Source organism: Thermobia domestica, chromosome 15 (genome assembly GCF_964235325.1).
Source record: "Thermobia domestica chromosome 15, izTheDome1.hap1.1, whole genome shotgun sequence".
Lineage (NCBI taxonomy): Eukaryota > Metazoa > Arthropoda > Insecta > Zygentoma > Lepismatidae > Thermobia > Thermobia domestica.
In genome coordinates, this window is record NC_137468.1 from 199513464 (window position 1) to 199534954 (window position 21491).

The following is a 21491-nucleotide window of genomic DNA, read 5'->3' on the forward strand; positions in this document are numbered from 1 at the left end:
ATAGCTGCCACCCTCAAATTTCGAGTCTCCATAAGGACGGAGCAGTAGTGTAAAAATGTCAGGACTACTTGCCTCGTGCTCCAAAAAAGGAGCAAGGATTTGAACATTGCTTAAGAATGAAATTATAGAATAAAAAATGGCAGCACCAGTTGCATCGTGTTCCGAAGAGGGGGGGGGATAATTCGAGCCTACGTAAGGGCGGAGAAGTAGTGCAAAAATGGCGACACCAGTCATAATCCACAAATGGCACAGATAACAGCTAATAATATATGGTCTTGGCAAAATGTTCAATTGATTGACAAGTGTGACGTCTATTGTGATGTTAAGTTTGTGTGACAATTTAGTTTTAACGTACCATTCGTCAACGACAGGGTCGATTCTTAAAATATTTCCGTAAAGAGCATTCTCCTCGGTGACTATAACTCCAGGCAACACACGGTCAGGATTGGTGGAAAAGTCTAATAACAAAAGTACTGACAAATAAACGGAATTCGACCGAAAGAGTTTTTGGCCGCTCAACTGTAGGTTTTTCAAGTACTGCAGAATTAGCGGAAAACTATTCTTCGATTTTCGCAGCACTTTGAAAACGGAGAAAACTGGCAAGAACTGAAGGACTTCAGGAGAAAGTGAGGGGTGTCCAATGGAAGCAACTTTAAGGAAAGATAATTTGAATACTTATTCGCCTGTTGTTTCACTGTTATCGAAGTGAATTTTTAAATGGAGTCAAACGTTCGCCTCCCGACTCTGGCCCAGGAATAAAACCCAAAACGTGTGACTAAAGTAAAATCAAAAATCCTCCATACTCGTTATTTAATATTTCTGTCAAATTACTTTTTTCGTCTATGATACTTCGTTTCCTCCTTCCTTGTCGGAAAGGAAACAACTAAAATAAAGTCCTGATAAACAATTCAAGATGTGACGTAAATCCCGTTAAGCCATGCTACTAAACAGCTAAGCACTACACAAGGGCATGATTTTTTCATCCCGTGGAGCAGGAGAAATGGCGAGACATTTTTCATCAGCTCTTCCCATTGTAAGCCCGTGAAAAAGCGGGAGATTTTCGCTGCCAGAGTGAAGTCCCTGGAGTGACCAAGAGCGCAGGGAGCAGGAGTCATGGGACAAACTCCATCATCGATCTTCCGCGAAACACAAACAAAAAACACGCAGTTACTATAAAAAGCAAACGGAAGGGAAAAACAACAATCTCTTCCACTAACTTTCAACCACGATGCTTTGTTTCTGAAATATTTATAACAGAACGAAGTAAGACTACCTTTGTATTTATGGAAAGAGTTTTTGATCACATCCTTTAACTTCTCTTCGTTACACTGACTACTTCTACATCGACACAAAATGTGGTTGGAAAGACAATGCCAAGCATGAACCGAGATGCTCGAACTCATGAGTTCGGCGCTCATGCTCATTCGACCTCAACTTCATGAAGTGACCAAGAGTTTCAAATCAGTTCTGACTGTGATATCGAGTGAAAGTGATATCGAAATGATGGCCTAAGCGTGAGGTTGATTGACGTCACTCGAAAGTGAGAACATTTGTGCATAAGTCATTCTCACGTATGTTAAGTAAGCTACCTAAGGTCACTTTTTCAGAGTCGTGGTCAAATTTTGTCCACTTCCATCCCTGAAGCTATATAAAACTGCGAGTCTGTAGCTTAAGAGGCCTCATCCCGGCGAAATTAAAATACCGCTAATTTTACACTAATTATATGGTATCTTGCAATAGATAAAAGATAATCGAAACGTGGAACAAGAGCGCCCTAGACAATATTATTTTGCATGGGTACCGTTATCACAAGTCACCTAGTGGCTTTCAGTTTTCAGCCGTTTAGAAACGCGAAAATAAATGCCGATATTCAAAATGGCTGGAAATCGAAAGCAGATAAGTAAGTCGTGATAACGGTATCTCATGTAAAATGATATTGTCTAGGGCGCTCTTGTTCCACATTTCGATTATCTTTTATCTATTGGAAGATACCACATATTTACTGTAAAATTAGCGGTATTTTAATTTCGCCGGGATGATTCCTGTTAACTTGAAGTAAAAAGCACATGAGCTCCAACAGAAGACTGAACCTGACATCAACAGCACGGAAAGTTCATGTGTTGATTCCAGCTACGAGGCTACTCTTCATACTTGTTACAAATAAAATCAAATGAAATGAAATCTTTCAGTTTAACGTCCCACACTTACGCCCTTTAGGCTACAGGAGACTACGATTAAGGGAAGCTAATGATGATGGAAGAATTGGTGGAATGAGAAAGTGGCAGGAAATCCAGGGACACGATGTTGTCCACTACAAACTACTTGGCCAAGAATCGAACCAAGAACCCTACACATCAGAGGTAAGCGCTCTACCATTGTGCCACCATGCCCCCACTTGTTAAAATTAGGCAAATACTGACGGAACTACGGTTAAACTAACAACATTGATTGACGGGAAACTCATGATGCGGGTGTGCCTCTGGAACAAAAGCTCGAGGGTTGGATTTCCGGTGGGAAAAGCATTGAACGGACTCCGTGGTTAAGCTCCCACTTTAAACTGGAGATCTCCTGCTACTATACACTCTCATTGCTGACAGACTTCAGCATCGAAGACGGACCAACTGCTTACAAGTGAGATTTCAACCACTAGCTATGAGAGATTGAACGTGAGACCATGCGTAGATAAGCCATGAAGTGACTAATTCTCTCCAGCATTCACCACACAAACAGGGCGTTCACAACTCATAGAAAATGAGGTACTCGAGATGGCTATTGACAGATTGACCAGATGTTCCGGATTTACCAAGATACTTCCAGTTTTACACCAGCTGCTCTGGTGTCCCCACCACATTTCTTGGGACATCTAAAAGTTCCGTTAAAAAAAAAAAAAAAAAAAAAAAAACTAGCCAGTAAAATCGAAAAACTTTCATATTTCACATCATTATTTGAGAAAGCTTAAGGGCAGCTCATTTTTAGTCTAATGAATATGTAAGGACTGAAGAAAAAAAGTCACCTAAACGTGGAAACATTAAAAGCAATGGAAAACACACCTTCATCACTCCTGCTCAGAATATCATTACCTCATGTAAATAACGGAGCTCTTACAGAAAATTAATTCTTCTGATAAATATAGGTGTAAATTAAATACCCTTCATTTGTCATCTATGTTTGCATTAAATTGGCAACGCAGATAGTACTATATCCTATGCTTTAATTCGTTTGCATATTACATCCATTAAATTCTTGTATTCCTAAAGGTTGTTCTAAATAGCCTATTTTCTAACACATAAGTGTAACTATTATTATTGGTTAAAATGGAGTTATCGTCACCCCGTATTTTTCAACATTTTTGGATTTAAAATTTAGATTTCGATTAGCTTTCCAATGGCACCACTTTTGATTTCTCGAATCGGCCGCTTCAAGGTCTAATTAGAGGTCAGAAATAAAAGTGGGATCATTTGGGCAATGCGGACCAGTGACCGACTGCGACGAAATGGGTGTCATTCGATTCGTTTTCATACGTACAAGAATAACTGATATTTTATTTTACCGAAAATTCTATTTGATCCCGAAAATCTAAAACTTTGGATCATGTACTTTCGCTAATTTTCCGGATCGAAATTGAATTTGCGGGAATATAGTATATCAATTATTCATGTACGTGTAAATACGAATGGAATGACACCCATTTTGTCCCAGACAGTCAGTAGTCCGCATTGCCAAGATAGTCACAATTTTAATGTTTGACCCTTAATTTGACCTTGAAGTGGTCGTTTCCAGAAATCAAAACAGGTGTCATTGGCCACAGTTCATCGAAATCTACATTTTAAACCCAAAAAAAGTTGAAAAAATACGGGGACATGATAACTCCCTTTTAACAAGGGAACAAAACAAATAACAAGCTAAAATTATCTGACTCCTAATAACAAATGTCCCAATTTTTCACTTTTAGAGTCTGGTGAAGCTGCCTACTGAATATGATAATTATCAATCCTGTAAAGCATTGGAAGAAACATTCTGTTCCAGTGCAACAAGCACTTCCCAACATCACTTGCTTAATAAATGATATCAAGTGAGACGATCGATTATAGACTTTCAAGGCCTTATGCAGAGTCGATCTGAAGCTTGATTAGTGCCATACTAAAGAGTTCGACTAACATATGTTTCCTGCAGTAGTCAGGCCTTTAGTATGATGCTAATCATACGTCATAACGACTCTGCGTAAGGCGGTTAGTCTTTAACAGTTGCAATATATTATTTGTTTTCTCTTTGCTGCGACTTTATTGGTGCGATGAAAACGCGTTTAAATCAACTGTTAATAAATGTGAATGTAAAAGAAATTATACAGACGCATGCAAAATTTCAACGCTAAACAGCGTACTAATTCTGAATAAAAACTTTTTTTAAAAAAATAAATTATTTTCTGTTTTAAAGCACCGTTAGAGGTTGGTGCACTAAGAAGTACTAACGATGCACTAACGATTGCACTAGTAGAGAGCATTAGTGCTTTTGAATTTGGCAGGAATTTGACGCAATGAAAAATTTCTCATGTATTTCTGATGTGTGTTTTGTGACGTAATTGGCATATCTACGCTAACAGTGAAGCACTAACGAACCTATTACTATTTTCTAGAAGCACTAACGATGCACTAACAAATTCCACGAACTTTTTCCCTTGTGCTCGAATTGGGAGTCAGAGTGTACTTACACCCCATTAATGTTTCGGCTCTAGAGCCTAGACTAATGAAGCACTACCGTTACGGGATGGAGCACTAAGAAGCACTAACGAATGGCACTAGTTTTTTCGTGGGGTTTGAAGTGGGGGCGAGCGTGAACTTGCCTCCAAAGTTTTTTTTTTTTATTTGTAGCACCTACACTAATGAAGCACTAACGCTATGGGTTGGTGCACTAAGAAGCACTAACGATGCACTAATGATTAAGACTAATTTTATCGTTAGTGCGTCATGTGGAGGGCCAAGTTCATGGACGTCTTTATTACTGTTATTGCCTGCTTTTTAGAGCTTTTATTATTTTACGCCTTTTAGTGTCTATTTTTGATGTTGGTTCATATTTTAAAAAAACTTTTATTTCTTTTTTTTACTGCGTTCTTTTTCGAAAAAAGATTTTAATGGAATTTTGAAACCAATTTATTTTTCATTTAAGATTTTTTAAAATCCATTTTTCCGTTAGCCAGTAGTTTAAAATGAAATCTTTTGAGTTTTACGTCCCACGGTTATGCCGGTTAGGCTAAAGGAAACGGTGATGATGGGTAATGAATGAAATGGTGGAATGAAGAAAGTGGGAGGAAACGGGAGAACCTTAACAAGCTAAATTTCATCGATCCCTGACTTAAATTTAACATTTTACTTTAAAATAAATAAAATATACTTTTAAAATGGATTAATACTTGAAAATAAAAAAAAAGTATTTAGCTTTGTTCAGCAGAAAGACATTTCGTTCTATTTTAGCGTTGAATTCCACAGATACATTAGTACCTTTCATCCTGAGCATTATACTAAACACGAAACTCAACGGTGCTCCGGGTAGTCTATCAAACAAGGATACTATGCCCATTGAAATACACAGAGAACCGGTCTTTGATTGTTCATATCGTCCCTCTCGAGACAAAGGGGTGTATCTCATTTTTTTGAACTTTTCCACGGGACAAGTTTAAAGATGTTATCATAAGTGCATTTTGTTCTGTTCTGTTCTGTTAAAATTCAAGTTGATCTCGTAAGTTACATACCTGACATGAAGGATATCAAACTAAATTTTGACAGAACACGATAAAATAAACTTACGATAACATCTTTAAACTTGTCTCCTGGAAAAGTTAAAATGAGATACGCCCTCTCGTCTCGAGAGGAACGATATGTTGGGATGAACTATATGGATTAACTTCAATTACGAAATCTATTCCTAAGTTTTGATCTTCTAAATCCTAACCAAAATTGATGGTGATTCATCAGATTGTTTCAGATTTTGTCTCTCTAATAAGACAGACAGACGGACAAGCTGAGTAAACATATAAAGGAATTTGGAGTAAACCAAACTCCTTTGAAAACAGAGTGCTTATGAAATGGCCATCTGACCTCAAACCCATAGACCTTGAAATCTCACGTTACTCATAAAAAATTGCAATCATTTCAGGAAAAGAATATACGTTGCAACGGTTATTTTGGATCCTCTATAAGACATGCAGGGTAAGAATACTGAGAAATAATTACAGTCTAAGTAGGGATAACCGGAATAAAATGGGGAAACACAACAAACAAAAAAAAAAGAGGAAAAAGAAGAGAAATTCGTTGGAACATTGGCTATAACATCAGGGTCATGACAGAGGTTATGGTGGCAGGAAAAAGAGGGAACTGGAGAAGGACGCTACAATTGATGGACGGTATCAAAACGCAGAGTTTCTACGTGAAGACGAAGAAGTTCTCGGTTGTAGTAACTGATCTCCCAATAATGGCAAAACACCTATGGTGATCAGTTGATATAAAACATGGTAGTTCGTCTTTCTTTTTTTTTTTTTTTTTTTTTACGAAGTATTGAAATCTTTTTTCTTTTTACTTTGTTGTTTTCTGTCTTTTCCCATACTAACAGTTCAGTCGTTAATTACATATGAAATACTTTTAATTGGACGTGAATTACTGCAATTCGTTTACAAAGTTCCCACAAGAATGTTACTTCATTTATTTTCAGTAATTTCATTACTAAGGGAATGTTATTTCAAAAATATTAAGTAGGAAGAATTTTCCCCAACATCTCTGGGATTTTTCGCCCTGCTTAAATGTTGAAGGGAATTCAAATCTTCATTGTGGAACATTTGAGAAAGTGTATAGAAACCAAACGGAATTTTTCAATTTAACGTTCCCGATTATGCCTGTTAGGTTAAGGGAGACGATTATTAAGACAAGTGGATGATGATGGAAAAATTGGTAGAATGAAGAAGTGGGAGGAAACGGGGGTACCCTGAGAAAACCCACGGACACGATGTTGTCCACCACAAGCTTACTTAGCCAGGGATCGAACCAGGGACCCCACAGAAAATGTATCGAGAATGACACCACGCAACTATAGTAGGCTTGCATTAATATGTTGCAGTCAGTTCCAGACTTCCCAATCACCCTGTATATTCATAGAATAAATAAATGAAGTAAATAAATAAAACATTTACGTAATCCTGGAAAGTTTTTTTGTAAATAACTGAATTGATGTAGTACAAGATTGAAAGAGAGATCTTGCATTTCCTCAATATGCTGTATTTCCTGCTTTTTACGTAAGTGAATTTTTGAAAATTCAATCACCTGCTCCGTTTTCAGAATGATCGATCACAAGAAGATTAAATCTTTCTTTCGCCGAAGAACATTTAAGAACTCTTCACAAACACTATTTTCATTTTTTTTTTCTGGTAGTATCTTGTTATCAGCATCAATATTACGTATTTACTTTACGTTTTAAAGAAATCAAACGTAATAAATATCAATTTCTCTGTTTTAAATCATATTCTTGAACTTCATTTGCCAAAGATTTTTGTGCACAGGAAGTTTCAAAAGTGCGATAAAATAACAAGAATGAATTAATTTCTGAGGTTTCTGTTAACACTTCATGGATATTTTATTTATTTCAATATTTCTAGAAAAAATAAGTCGCATCTCTTTAAGACTATAATCTCTAAACTTGGGCAGGTTTTAAGAATTTACACTTCGTAATATATGAATTAAGTATTTTCTTTACACACCTACATAGATTAAAATTATTGAACAGATTATTTTTAATAGTCAGCTCTGGTAATATTGCAATATCGTCTCATAAATTGTAAACAACAACATGAGTTTCTCCACGAGGATCGTAAAGCAGCCGATAGAAGCCAGCTACGAAGAAGTACGAAAAAGGACACGGAAAGACACGAAGGGAACCTACAACCCCTGCACAGTCTCCGCCTCCAAAATCAATTATAAAAGAGCACGTCGAGGGAGAGAGGATACCAGTTTCAGTTGATCATGCCTACCTTTCCCTTCGCGTTTCACTGGGTAGGAAACACCATCCACCTCCGCGCTGCTACGGGCAGCAGGTTCCTAATTGTCAATCTCAAAGACCTCCGAGTTGCTACGGCCAGGAAGTCCAACCTCATAGCGAAATGCTTATTAACTAACTCACTCTATGGCCTATGGAACCCGGAGGTTCAATGCCACGTTCACAAAACCTCTCTACTGACTTCTATCCTTAGCTAACTGCATCCAGTTTCTATTTTGTATTCCAATCTCTGCGAGATCCATCTTAATATTGTCCTCCCATCTGCACCTAGGCCTTCCTAATGGTCGTTTTCCGATTTGTCTTCCAGTGAAGACTTTGAAAGGGTTTCTACTTTCTTCCATTCTAGCTACATGACCCGCCCACCTAAGCCTCCTAGACTTGACGACCCTAACAATGTTGGGTAAACCATATAAATTATGTACTTCCTCGTTATGAAGTTTGCGAAAGGATTATTATTACTTAGAGAAAACTATTTGTTTTGTTCAAAAGTGTAAAGCACCTGTATAGAACTTTTGTAACAAAAAACTGAGGTAAAAATAACCCGTGTACCGTCTCTACACACAATACAATATTGTCAGAATCACTACAATGGAATATGTGTTCTCAGACTTTAGCTCAAATATATCCAAAATTGTTGATTTTCAGAAATCAAGGGGAAGAATTTAGCAGCATATGAATACTCTTCATAGTTCATAATGCATGGTTTAAACTCATCTATTGACGAGTCCTTCGACGAAAATGTAGCAACACTTCTAACCTTGTCAATGGCTGTCAACTACATTACTCCCTTCCCTGGATATGACTTGGTCAAAGAGTGGTTTTCTTCTGTAAATTATACAGGTTCTATACAAAAGTTTTTCCTGCTCTTTTAAGTGGTTCGGTGATTTCCTTTGGTTTCCTGAAATGTCAATGACACACTGCGTTATGAACATCCCTGGATTCGCTGATAAATGATACAATAGTCAGAACTCAATGTTTACAAACTTGCTGTTTGGCATTTAATATTCGAATTGTCTTCTGGTTTTTCTTCTCGTATATACGGTCTATAAGGAACACATACAATACATATTCTGAACTAGAAGCTTTCAAATAAAGTATGACCCATTCTAATACGAGAGGATGTACAAGACCTGAATAAAACTGTCAATTATCTCTTAAAATAGCTTCATGTCAAGAAAGTGCATGAAAAAGTCACGGACATCACTTTTAATCTTACCCGATCTTTTCAATCTTATCCAAAAAGTAATTTCTCTCTCTATCATTTTCTTAATTGTCTTGATTAATTTCCCGTATTTGTTATGGATGAAAACTTTAAATAAATTTTTAACGGCTGCTGCTTCGAATTCAAGGATCATTAGAATGTAAAATTCTGAACTTTGTGCCACGACCTAAGTTACACTAAATTTTCTCACTTCCGTTACCGCTAAATAGTTAACATAGCCTATTTATCTTATCTACGACGGGTGTTTAAACTGCTTCGTGACATTTTCTGGGGAACTAATAATAATTCTATTTGCATGAACTTTTTACATAGAACCACCTAAGTCCACTAACTTCATGAGATCTGTTTCTTACAAAGCATCCACGAGCACTGATGCATTTCTTCTGTTGTGTGGGCGTGCACTGAATTTCTTCCATGGAAAAATAAAACATTTCTTTTCTTAACCACTCTAGTGCGGTCCGCTTATAGGTTTGGTGGCTCAACATTTACCACTAACATCCTTGAATTTCCTGACTTTGAGCCATATATGGGAAAGCATTACTATGTAACAAAGTAATTGCTGACGTCAGCATGTCAGGACGTTTGTTTTCATTGAGTCGGAAATAAGCTTAGACTTCGGCAATTGTAGTCCGCGACAACTGATGAACACAAAAAAAATGAAATCTTTGTGTTTTACGTTCCACGATTATGCCGGCTAGGCTAAAGAAGACGGGACTGATGAACACAGTACGCAATTTTCAGTAAATGTTTGGGGTCGAATTATGGATCCGATATGTTGAGTAACAGTATTGTACTGCATTAACCTAAGGTACATCCTAAATTACCTTATATTTCTAATGCTTTTAAGAACTCACCTATAATATGCTTTTGACATAGAGCTTGGGGTTTCCCCACCACTGTTTTGAGACGGTAAAACAGAACCGTAGAGATAAATAAAAGAGACTTGTTATCACAAGAGATTACATGTATTCTGTTTAAAATTTAGTTTGTAAAGTGTGTGTTTGTACAGCGAAATCTAAGTTATGTAAATTTAAGTGTGTGATCAATTCTCAATGTATAAGTAGGAAAAGATTAACTGGTTCATACCTGCAACTTGATGAATTTTGACCTCAAATTCACGAAAGATCCAGTCTGCTTAATGCTGCAGTCTTTAGTGTATTCTAGAACTAAAACCAGTCTACTAATTGTCGACGACACAATTGTTAAGCATTTCTGGGAGTTCCAAATTCTCACTACGTACTGCGATTTGTTGGCTTATTACGGTTATCTCCTCTGTTGTATCTTCTAACTCTTAACTCCTCACTCTCACTGACTCTTGACCAAAAACACTATTTATACAACCAAAGATGACTTTCAAAATTCGGGTCAAAATCATACACGTGCATATAAGATTTCTCTGAAGAAATTTGAGTTAACCAATTTCTCTTAAAATGAAGTGTCGTATAAGCACTCTGCATTTACATAACTTACGTTACACTGTCCGATGCAATGTGTTGCTGTTAAACATGAAATTACAAAAAATGCTTACAATTTACATCATTTACATTCGCAGACTGTTTTCAGACACATATACCATAACCAAAACAAATAATCTTTGAAAATTATTACAATTTAAAATTAAAATGAACAATGTTTTAAATTAATAAAATAAATTATCAAGATCCCTTGACACAATTTTCAATAGATGACACCAGGCTTTATCTGACACATTGATCCACATCAAAAGGTTTTCCACCAACTGGTAATGAGTCAAGTGCTCACGCAAGCATCTCATGTGTTGAAGTTTGTGCTGTTCTGTAAGCTATCGGGAAACCCATTGGGTCCTCACTTTGAAACTTGCAATATCCAAGTTTCTTCACTATCATGAAGAGTGAAAATGCTTATAAAGAATTTTGCCAAGAGGAATAGAACAAACTGCTTCTTTTACTACCGAACGGACATATACTAATGGATTTGACGCTGACGGCGCTTGTCTTGCGTTTTGACATCCTTCACGAAACATTCGAGCCTTAACATTAGTCGACAATAGTAGTCTTGAAGATTCACACTTCACCATACACCTTATGATTTAGGAATTGGAACATCTCTCGTTGATCATTTTTAGAGGAATTTTTGACGGTGAAGTTCATGATTCAATGGTTATCCTTGCATAACGAGAAAATGCACGCAAACAATTAGTATTTGAAGTCAAACTATGCTTATACTACATATTAGTAAAACGCGAACATGAATTGCTCCAAGCATAGAAGTGGCACATTCCATGAGGTGAGCATGTGTGTTACATGTCTGAATCCATTCATGAAGGCTTGGAGTGTGTTTTCGGAACACGCTATATCTCCCTTCTAAAATATTTTACACACCAAAACTATGAAAATTAAAAATGATTATTTTAGTAATTACACAAATGAAAACATATGAGACCCCAATCCAGTGTAAGAGAACAGAAAAGGATTATAACGAGCAACAAGATAATTAGTAGCGTTCCATTTAATGATTTGTTTTCATTTCCTCCCTTCGGCTCTCGCTGTCACTGATTAGCTTTCAATACACAAATTATTCGAAGAGAGACATTTCATTACATTGGATTATTCTCTTATAATTAGCTCCGCAGATGCACCGTCACGGGCAAAGAGGCAATCATTTGTATTTCATGATTAAACTTTCATTCTCTTATAGTGCTTGCTCTAATTACAATTACAGGGTGTTCAACTAACGACCTCACCCCTCTCACTCCGACTGATCTCGTGGAAGGCTGTACTCAGACTGAGTCAGGAGAGTAACAATTGCCATACTGTAGTTGTTTCACTTTAACATCTCCTTTCATTACACGGTATACGAGATGCACCTCTACAGTTTGACACAGAATCCAAACCAAACAAGCTTAGCCACTAGACTAGAGGAGTTGTCTCTTACCCTTCCGTAAGCGTTTGTTTTTAATGAAACCAGACCTAATTCATAAAAAGAAGGGACTACATAATGGAGTCAATCACAACAGATCCAAAAGAAAGTTAGACCTGAGGTGGAAGAAGGTTTGAGCAAGTCGCCGAAACCGAGATGGAATGGGTCAGTGGGTCAAAGGTGAAGTAGGTCAAGATTTGTGAGTGGGTCAGTGGGTCGTGGATCAATAGAACGTCACCCAGTGCGACCCACCACCCACCGTGACCTACTTTGACCCACCAACCCACCATGACCCACTTTGATCGACCGACTGACTATGCTTAGTGCATTGTAGAATTTGTCTACATTTTACTTTCAAGACCTACATTATTCTTTCTTTTTCACTTGTTTCTATTTATTTACCTCATATGAGTATATTTCAGTTAAAAAAAAAAAAAAAAAAACTTCAGGCACTTTTGCATATTGATATTTGTAACCATAATAATAGCAATAAGACTTACTACTTGGCTTTCGAGAATTAATCGAATTTTACACTTTTCTTATGAGGAAGACTGAATGATACATTGAAGACATCACAAGTTTCTTTATCTTTTTCGAGATATAAGAGGACATAACATTATTGAGAACTAATTCTAGAAATCAAATAATTTGTTCTCTTGTGTAGAGATTTCTTAAGCATATGGTTTCCTTCTGTTACGTTTCTTATTATAGATTTAATGTATTATAGGAACTGTACACAATCTTAATAATAGGCAAGTGCTTCTGCTGTCAATAAGATTTAACAGTTTAAAAATTCATCATTTATAATATGTGCTAGGCATATCTTTTTTTTTTTTTTCTTACCGTTACAGTAAGTATTCACCCCTTTCTGCATGATTTGTTTCTTTTAGCGAAAAAAAAAATAATCAGTATTGGAAATCCTCATATGGGAACTTGAATTTTAGACTTTTCACTTAATTCCGACGAGAAATAAGTAAGTGTCATATATGACACACTTACAACACACAAAGAACATGCCAGATGACAACAAAATCTCTTATTCATACACGTCAATATTTCACACAGCAGACAAAACAGTCATTTGATGCCTTTGATAAATCACAAAAAAGCTAAAGTGAAAAAAGGGTATGTGTCATACATGACACGGCATGCGGTAAGAGGAAAAAGTGGTGTTTTATATATATATATATATATATATATATATATATATATATATATATATATATATATATAACGTGTTTGGCAAATTGTTCACGATTCTCTCTTGAAGGTGATTTTGAAATCTGGTTCCTGCTCTATTTCGCTCAGTACCATTTTAGTACATAAATCGAAGGAATTCTAGCAAAATCAGTCCTTGTCAAAACAAGATTTTTTTTTTCAGAAAAATTAATAGAAAGCTACATGTTTGTGCATGTTTTAGAAGGTATCAAAGACACGTATAAAGAAACAGATTTGCAGAATTTTTTCATACTGTACACTAGAGAAGGTTCTCTTTTCATTTTTCAGAGAAACTTTGTGTTTTCACAAGGGTTATTTTCTAAAAATCTCCCTTAATTGATATTAAAAATGGATATTAGATTATAGACAGACTTAATCATCAGGATTATATATTTGCAGGTATATATATATGTAAAAATCATCAGCTGCTAATATCTACCGTTTGTGGAAAGGTAACTCTTGAGCCATGTGAACGCCGTAATCAGTTTCGCACACGACAGAATAAAGTCGCTTATAACTGAGTTACTATTAGTTCTACATTAATATACGTTTACATTTTTTGAAAGAACATAAAATGACGAAAAGCTTTTAGAGGAAACATTTTTACAAATTTGATCTTGTAAAGAATCTGTGGCTAAAAAATGACGTCACGAGCAACCAATGCTGAGTAAAAATGAAAATTAAAAAAACATTATATTTAGGTAAAACATGCACTAGAATTAGACAAGTAGATAAACAAAATTTAAAAAGTCTGCATGTTCTAGCTTTAATGATTACAGAGATATAATGAATAATAGAATCTGCTAAAATTTCGGCTTTCCCCTCCCCTTCCCGTGAGGTGTTTTTTTTTTTTTTTTTCTGGCATCCGGCATTTTTGTGATCAGTGATGGGTATATATTCAAAAAATATCGGATGCCAAATTGTTACATGATTTGCTCTTAAACTCGAAAAGAGAGCACTTTTGTCAAGTTGATGCCTAAACTATTATAATTATCTGTATTTATAAGAAGAAAATACCATGTATAGTGTTCAAATTGAACCTTTAAAATGAGATACATCATAGTGAATGAGCAATTGAGACATTTTTGCAAAAGAACGAAACGAAACTATGATTTGCCCCAAAAATGTTTGAAATCCCATGTTAAATTCAATACCAATATTTCGGCCACTGTGGCTCACTCCTTCTCCGTTTTAACGGGTTCAGTATATGAGACCGGTCTCATAATGTGACCAGTATAGTAATATTACGTCTTATATTAGAAGCTCATTTGTATTGACATTTCTGTATTCACAAAGTAGTTTCTGCCTAAATATTTGATGTTGATGTTCATTGTTGGTTCCCTATTGTGGCAGTTACGTTGTACATTAAAACCAGGGATGCAAATAAGCAACAAATATTTACTAGCCCAAGAAAGAAAAACTACTAGCCCACTTCCCACAATAAAAATCATTTACTTACCTTCTGTATGAAATTAAATACTCGCACGTACCGATGAACCACTCGCCCCGGGCGAGTGGTTATTTACATCCCTTATTAAAACGTTGTTTATCTTTACCTTCTGTTTTTTGTATCAAAATACAACCTATTTGTGTATCAAAAAAGGAAAAACAACTTCAATTGTTGGAAGAACGTTCATATTTTGTAGGACTCATACATTTTCAAAAATTGTTTCTAGTTGTTCATAAATCTTAACTAAATGCACATACATATTCCTAATTAGAAACAAATGGAGGAAGTTATTTTTCCTTTCTTTTGATGCAAATGATATGCCAAAATTTTAACCAACGGGGAGTGACTTAATCCTGTGCATGTAGAGTCAGTAATGTCATATGCTGTCATTTTGGACGCATTTTTTTACACATTTGGTACACATTTGTACATTAAAAGAAGTGATCAAAAGTCGTTGCCGTTTATGCATACAAAAAGTGTAAAAATTCTTACAGTGCGTATATTCTAAAACTGAAGAAAATTAGGTAGATTGAAAATGTAACGTTTTGTATATTTGTGCCATCACAGGATTTCGCTTTTAAGACAGTGTTGAATAGTGAATTAATAAAAGAACTCTTTTAAGATTACACATAAAGCCGGGGTCTCTTATTAGGTACCCGTCATAAAAATGGCAGTGTAGCAACTTTGTTCTTATTTTTCAATATAAATTTTTATTATTATATTTTTATGTATTCCAATAGTTTGTATCGTAAATTAGACACTCCAGAGAATATATATTAAAGTAACAACAGTGTTTGATTATGCTTTAATTAACCAGTATGTTACATCCTAACAGGGACGTACGCAGGGGGTGGGTCCTGGTGGTCCGGACCCCCTCCGAAATTTCGACTTTTGTGTAAGTCTAGCTTAAATTTAGGGGCACTTTTAGAAATTTTAATATAAAATAGTCTCATATTGAGTTTGGACCCCTCCTGAAATAAATTCATGCGTACACTACTGCACCTAACTTCTAGGGGTTCCTACCATATTATATATATACACCTTTCATACCTGTTTGAGATTCTCAGCAATAATATGAAATATGCAATTCCGTTCAATCTTATTTTCTCTGACTTCTTTGAACTAATGTTTAATCTAAGAGGACTACAAGGGAGATCTCGAGGACTACAGTTTGAGAAACGGTCACCTAGACAAAAACCATTTCAGTTGTCTAAGTAACCTAAACGACCTGTTTTTGTGTAAGCTTCATCCCTTCAATTCTCATTTTCATTCATGAAAAAACGACCGGGGATCCAAACCTCCCCAAAACACGCAAGTACACATAAATTTATATTTTCCCACCTACAGACTGGCCCACCTCCCATGAAAATGCATTCCTCTCGTTTCTGCGGCTGTGGAAGCATGTAGTAATTCTCTATCATACTAGCGGCTTCAGCCATTCAACCACAGCATGCATAATACAGGAACTGGCAGCTAAATTACCCACCGCGGTCGCATGGCCCCTACCTACGAGTAGAAGCAGCTCTTTGTCATTTTCTCTCTCTTTTGGTCTTTTGTTTCAGCCGAATGAAACCTCTGGGCGGGTGAATACAGCCCTTTGTATCAAGGGTTCATCTCGCGTCAGATGTTCCTACCACAAGACGACAGTTGGCCGCGCACGGAGCACTCCAGTGGCCTGACACATCGTGAATTATTCTTGGTAATCCGTCATTCTGAAATAGCTACAGTCTCTCTCATGACTCACAGAAGCAACAAAAAGCTCCGACAGAAACCTTTATCCCACAAAACAGAATCAACGATAAATATTTCAAAAGAAATGAAAGAAACACGAAAAACGTTGAAAAAAATAATAAAATTCAAACTTCATGAGACAAGCATCTACGGCCACAAAACAAGAGCGACATTTTTGACTGCACTAAATAATCTGTATATTAAATCGAGAATTTATGAAACGAAAAGTTTCGTATGACACACTGCAATGTATCAAAATTATTTTTATAATTGGAAATGTGTTGAAACCTCCCATAACGATTACCTCTCAATAGCAGATGCCTCCATAATACGGTCAAACTATTTTGTCCGGGCAACAATATCTATATGATATATTATTATAGGAGAGAATCCTCCCATTTGCGGACAAACTCCGATACGGACATGAATGGTTTTTTACCCCTAACGTTTTAGTAACTTCTTCATAATGGGCAGGAATTATTCTTAGTTCATAAAGGGGTTGGATAAAAAAATGTAAAACGCTTGCAAAAGTGTGAAAATCATACCTAGTATGGTGTAGGGCCTCCTTTTGCGTCCAAAACAGCTTGAATCCGACGTGGAATGGACGTATACAGCTCCTGAATCGTGGTATGTGGAATTATGTACCATTGTTCCTCCAAAATATGCTCCAGTTCCTTAAGGGATGCTGGTGGAGGATAGTGAGACCAAACACGCCTTTCTAACTCAGACCACAATGGCTCAATGATGTTCAAATCTGGTGATTGTGGGACCCAGGGGAGGTGTGATAGCTCTTGGTCATGCTCCTCAAACCATGATTTCACTGTATTTGCAGCGTGACAGGGTGCCAAATCATCTTGCAAGATGCCATCACCATCAGGGAACAATATTTGGGCTATGGGCAAGGGCGCCCATCAGGGGGACAAGGTGGGGCGCTCGTCTTCCCCTAAGAGGAAACTGTACTTAAGAATATCGAAAACCTAATATATTTTTTTACATTAGTTACAGCAAAATTTGAAACTATATTTGAAACGTTGCTTATACTTGCCCCCCCCCCTTGGAAACCACAACATGGGCGCCCTTGGCTATGGGTACAACCTGGTCCCCCAAAATGGCCTCATACGCCTTAGCATTCATCATTCCATGCAGGGCTATGATGGGACCTGCAGAAAACCACGATATCACTGTCCATACTGGAAAAGAACCACCCCATGCTTTACAGTTGGGAGCAGACAGTCTGTATCATAGGCCTGCGACGGTGTTCTCCATACGTAAACACGACCGGTTGTTGGAAACAAGGTCAAGATCGATTGATCGGACCACATTACGTGTTTCCACTGCTCATGAGCCCACGCCTTGTGGTCCTTGCACCACTGGATACGCCTCTTCGCGTTTACCGCTGTGACCAAGGGTTTGGCGATAGCAGCCCTGTCATGAATTTTCATTTTATGAAGTTCCCGTCGCACTGTTTTCGATAAAACCGGGTTTTGTAGGACGGAATTGGGTTCAGACGTAATTTTCATTGCAGTGGTCTTATTTTTAGCTGCTACAATCCGTTTTAATGCCCTCCGGTACCTATCTGACAGGATTGTCTTTCGACCACTGTTGTGCTTTGCAGACGTCGTTTGCCCATGAATTGTGTATGCCCTCGTGACAATGGACACAGTGCCTTCCGATACCCCCACAATGTTCGCCACTGTTGCCACTGAAGCTCCAACCAGACGGGCACCAACGGTCATGCTTCTTTGGAAGTCTGCCGGGTCGCCCATTTTACCGCACCACTTTCACACCAGGACACTCATAGGTGAACTGGTTACTCCTGACGGAAGAGGAAGGTCCATATGACACATTGAAAACAAAAAATGATCGGCAACCGCAACACGTGTTGTACAGTGGAGGGCCAAACTTACGTGTCCTCTATGAAGTGTTTTTAGATTATTATTATTATTTTTTTTTCTACCCCTGTATGTGTTTACCAAAGAAAATACTATTTTTGTGATTTCAAAACAAATCTTGAACTGTTCTCTCATGCAGGAGTTACAAGCAAATTTCAACCGGAACTAGTGTCTACAGGATTATACGGCAGACAGAGAGTGCAAACCTCTCAAGAGCTTCACGGACTGTTATAATTGGTTAGTTCTATTTACATTTTCTGTCTTTAATAATAGTGTAGCATGTTATTTCGGTCACTTTTAGTTTCAAGTAGCATCGCTGCTCGCTACCGCTTCGCTGCTGCTTTAAATTAAAATTTAAATTAAATTAATTAATTTATTACCTGCTTCGCTGGATTAAAAAAAATAAAAATTAGTCCGTTGGTCAGTCTCTTTACTATTACTGAAGCGCTCTTTGATAATAATCATTTCCCATCATTTTAATATCTGTATCCCACTCCCAAGTTGCGGGGTTAAATTTGGATTTAAACATAATCGAAAGTGTCACTGTTCATCTCAGCAAACCCGAAAAATATGAATTCAACACTAATATCGGTCATTTTCGCTCATTTTTATATCTCCTCCCTGCGCCTTCCCTAAGTTGCACCGTCAAAGTGAAATAATAAAAAGCATCACAGGCTCGAACATCATTTATATTGAAAATTTTATTGAGATCGGTCGGGTGATTTAAGAGATTAAGTCACAAACATAGTCACTTTCAATTTTATTTATATAGATGCAGCTAGTAAGCGATATATATGAGGTATGAATTTTACTTGAAAATTACCGGTATCATACAAGTTTTACATTTTGCAGTACGCGCCCATCAAACGTTGTCCTGCAAAATCACACAGTAAATAGTACTGCATTTGTGAGCGACGTACGCTGATGCGACGCTGAATACAGCTGAGAAGACAAAGCCAAATGAGTAAATAGAATACTGACATGCATGACCACACACACAAGCAAGGTCACGATTCAACAATTGCTGAATTCAATTTGCTGACTTATTTAATCCTGAATACTCCCCAGACCATGCTCTGGTAGACTATGTCCTCTTTAGCAAAATGAAGGAACCTGTTCATAGAGTAAAATTTTCATTCTCTGCTGAACTTTATAACGCTGTTCGCAAGTGTCTGAGACGTATACTTCAAGATGATTCTCAACGGCAAAGAAGAAGCTACCTGAACGTTGACAACCGTTTATAAACCTAGAGGGAAGATGAAATATGTGGAACACAAAAATTGTGTTAATTTTGTAGTCAATGAAACAGGTGCTAGAAAGTCAATTTCATTCAATATAGATTTCCTCCCGTATATCTGATATAATTTATGGTGGAAGGTAAAAGAGGGATGAGAAACGCAAACTACTGTGTAAAACTAAAGAAAATAAAATTTATGTGAAAGCGAGGAGATTAATGGAAAATTACAGTCTATAGAAGCTTGGAAATTTGCAGAAAGTGACCCAAGAGAGAAGAAAGAAGACTAATGATGAACAGGAATCATAAACAAAGGTGGTTGAGTCTCAATTTCCTTTTGACGCTTTTTCCTATTGTTGTTTCAAATATTAAATTACTTCCCGGCCTCATTTTCTATGCAGAGTGCCTCCATTGAAATGGAAATAAATTCATAAAAACATCAGATGTCAAAGTGGACGGAGCGGTACTAATTGATTGGGGACCAACGGTGGCTCGGATGTATCAGCGCTCATTCGCCAGAGACGAAGGCTGATATTAACAATCAGTATGCGGGATGCCCAGGGAACATTTTTCCACAAAATCTAGCCGTTGGCACTAATGGGATATTGGATTTTTCACAGAATTTCATTTCCAGAGATAGAAGATGGCAATAGCCTGATAGATCACCAGAAGGCAATAAGTTTCTCTCATATTGAGAAGCGACATTACGGGAACCGTTCCTCACTTTCATATCCGAGAAGACTCAAATACACACAACGGCAATTTCAGACATTTCGTTCTTCGCTTCTTTATTCTTTAACATGGACGCTGAATCCAAGAAATGATTCGAAGAAACTTATACAGGAATTTCATAAAAGAATGATAGGATTGCATAAGACAATAACAGAACTGTTTATTATTTCCTGCGAGCGTAAACTATGTCATTATATATATATATATATATATATATATATATAAACAGTTTTTTTCAAGTTTAGGATGAATCACACATATTTTGGAGGTCCAGATTTTAAGAGTTAAGTGCTAGTACTCTTCAATTCTTTTGTTTTAAAGCACTGGTGAGGCAGAAAAATATATATTACAAAAGCGACGAGAACAAATGTAGGTGTGGAGAATAATGGAGAAATTAGACTTAGTAGGGTAAAAAGGAACAATACTAGAGGAAGAGCCACTAATTGGGAAATTGGATGGGAAAGAACTGTTTCATGAGGGATTAATAGAAAGTAAGGTGAAAGGAATAAGAAGAAGCCAAAAAGGACAGAATTAAAACTAAAATAGAGGGCGAAAATGTTAGGGATATCAAAGGGGAGATAAAAACAGAAAGATAAACTTGTTTGCAGACTCAGTGAAAAGGAATTGTATCACGAGGGAGTGTTAGAAGGTACGGTGTCAAAAAAAAAAAAAAAAAAAAAAGTGGGGAGCGAAAGAACTTAGACAGTATTAAAACAGAGATTCCATCCCATCTTGCCTAATCCCATCTCGCCTAACGATTTATCAGCCGCTGATATCTCCAAGATAAGAATGCCCGCCATTTTAGGCAAGATGGGAGTTCCCATCTTGCCTACTCCCATCTTGCCTAAGATGTAAGAAGGGAATTTCTGCACTAAAGAAGGAATTTCTGTAGAGGGAATTTCTCCATTAAGGAAGGAATCATTTTAGCCAGATGTTTCAATCAATATTCGCCGTTCGAATATGTCTGCAGTACAGATACATGGAACAATTATTACATTTTCTGAAACCATCACAAATCTCGGGATAACAATTGATCCATATTTTGAGTGGAAAGCCCGTTCAACGTTGTGCGTAAGA

General features: G+C 36.9%; 1 protein-coding gene across 10 annotated transcripts in view; it reads right to left on the reverse strand.

The window, feature by feature from the left end:
• Pgant9 (polypeptide N-acetylgalactosaminyltransferase 9) overlaps positions 1 to 21491 on the reverse strand; it is a 925839-nt gene that overhangs the window by 310526 nt on the left and 593822 nt on the right. The window lies entirely within an intron of this gene.